Here is a 2632-nt window from a genome sequence, read left to right as displayed (position 1 = left end):
TCTCATCTCCACATAGCATCTTCCTGCCCATGGAGCTTCCTAGATACTGTCCCAGTCTCAGATATCTACATTCCTGCCATCTGTCCTCCCCATTGTCTTTCCTAACGCCTTGCTTTGTCTTAGAGATAGGATAAAATAATCTCTATTTTTTTTTTTTTTTTGGTTGTGCCCCTGAGGCTTAAAGAATCTTAGTTCCACAACCAGGGATTGGCCCAGGCCATTCGCAGTGAGTGTGCAGAGTCCAAGATGGTAAAGAATCTGCCTGCAATGTAGGAGACCTGGGTTCAATCCCTTGGTTGGGAAGATCCTCTGAAGGAGGGCATGGCAACCCACTCCAATATTCTTGCAGAGTCCTAACCACTGGACTTGGTCAGGAAATTCCCAATCTCTGCTAAGTTTTTTTTTTTTTTTTTTTACCATTACATATTTTATTTCTGTTTAATTAAGACATTTGTACTTTAACAGAGACAATGACCAATGACAAACTAGAATGCATTCATAGGAGGACAGGCTAGTTGAAGAATTAAATTGAATATTTATTGAACAAGTGCAGAATAAATGAACTAGGAGGTGAGGTGGTTTTAACCTGAAGATACAATGAAGTGAAGTGTGAAGTGCTAGTTGTTCAGTCGAGTCTGACTCTGCAACACCATGGACTGTAGCCCACCAGACTTCTCTGTCCATGGAATTCTCTAGGCAAGAATACTGAAGTGGGTTGCCATTCCCTTCTCCAGGGGATCTTCCTGACCCAGGGATCAAACCCGGGTTTCCTGAATTGCAGGGAGATTCTTTACTGTCTGATCCACCAGGGAAGCCTGAAGATACAATAATTAAATATTGTATTTCAAATATTGTACTTCAAATATTCAGAGAGCTGTCACACACAAAAATGAAAGATTTGTTCAGTATCTCTCCCAAGGGCAGAACTTGACCCAAGGGATGAATATAAGCAATCAATAGGCTGCAGGACAGCTGTACAAAGTGTATCACTTAATAGCTTCTTTCCCAAATTATGCATTCCACCCGTACATTTTCCTTCTTCTGAAAGGAAATAATACAAATGAATACTTCCCATGAATGTCTTAAGCTTATTCTCATGGCAAGTCCTCCGCTGCTGGCAATAGATGTAGTCACACTCTCAGAAAAAAAATCTAAAGTTAACAAATTGCTTTACTAAGGAAATGATCTTTTCTTCCTCAGCTCTCAGTATTTTATATTTGTGATTCTCAGGAGGTGAGAGGAAAAGAGCATATTCTCCAAAGAGGATGAATTAGGGTCCTCAGCAATTCAGATACCGCCCCTGGGGATAGTCCTCCTCAAACTGTCAGTGCAGCTATCAACCTATGGTACAGATGGGAGTGTGCTGTGCACCGGGGCAGAAAAAAACAACTGATAACCACTGTTCTACATGAAGCAGGAAGGCAGTATTTTATGAGTCAGTAGGAAATATAAACTGACTGCATAATACTGATGGGCTCCATCAAAATTGTCAACTATTAAAAAATGAGAATTGTTTCAACAACCATTATAATTTAGTTTATATATAGGTATTTTATCAAATATTTAGGAATGCTAAGGTGCTTAATCCATCTGATAAAATTGAAAATAAACACTTTACATTTCTCTATTTGTCAGTATTCAGGATTTGGAAGGTGGGTCTTGAACTCAGAATGATAAATGATAAGGAAAGCCACATAGTCGGTGAGTCAGGCTAACTGCTGCCCACTGGGAATGGGTGGAACAGGGGCAGGCTGTGATAAAGCAATAAACCTGTTAGAGGAAATATCCAGGGCCCCTGCAAGTGGCTTTGTGGGCATGACCATCCTTGTGGTAGAATCAGCCTACCATCCTTCTCTAGTATACCTTTCACAGCCTCTTCCACTGGAAGTCCAACAAAGGTTGCAAAATAGCAGGTGATGACGATAGATGTATATGTTTGAGAGATCAGGGAGAAGGCTCCTCTCCAGGTTGCATCTCTAAGCACTTTCACGATTGGCTGGACCATCTCAGACCACTGGTGAGCTTTGATGGTGAAATAGATTCTGGGGAAATCTCTCTGCCAAATTCTTTGTCCTACTGACCAAGTTCAGAATTTGCAGGTTTTATAGCATGTAATATCTTTTTTCAAAAGTTTCCTGCATTATTCACATTATTATGGAGCAGATATAAATTTAGAAGCTGGCCATACACTGGGGGTATAACAATTTCCCCCGGAGCCTCAAGCTCCTAGTTGTCCGACTGATCTAGCAACTTTCTGAAACTGAAGGAACTTGCCACCATCGCTGCCACTGGCATTTTCCTGGCTGGTCCTGCCGCCGTACCTCCCCACAGAGCCAGACCCCAAACTCTGCTAATTTATTTGTGACCAATGTGATTTCTTCTCTTCCTGGTGTAATTTAAATTTGAAAAAAATCCTTGAGAGTGACTTTAAGGATTAGTATCATGATTCAAACCGTAGAGGTAGAGGTTTTGGGGGACGATACCCTTTAAAAGACACGAGGATGCTGGGCCTGGACACGTGTCCCACGCCTGTGCCTTGAGTAAACAGAGAAGTCTAGAGAAGGTGTTCCTTGTTTTTGCTGACATAATGGGTATCCAGAGAGAACAGCTTGACAGAGGACTGAATCACTTT

The 2632-nt window shown here is 41.5% G+C and overlaps 1 pseudogene; it reads right to left on the bottom strand.

Annotated features, from left to right (window-relative positions):
* Positions 1 to 1631: 1631 nt before the first annotated feature.
* Positions 1632 to 2295, bottom strand: LOC100139677 (COP9 signalosome complex subunit 8-like; annotated as a pseudogene).
* Between the last annotated feature and the right edge of the window lie 337 nt (positions 2296 to 2632).

The sequence above is a fragment of the Bos taurus genome, chromosome 4, assembly GCF_002263795.3.
Source record: "Bos taurus isolate L1 Dominette 01449 registration number 42190680 breed Hereford chromosome 4, ARS-UCD2.0, whole genome shotgun sequence".
NCBI classification, from domain to species: Eukaryota; Metazoa; Chordata; class Mammalia; order Artiodactyla; family Bovidae; genus Bos; species Bos taurus.
The sequence above is the reverse complement of the archived record's forward strand: the minus strand, read 5'-3'. Positions and strand labels throughout refer to the sequence as shown.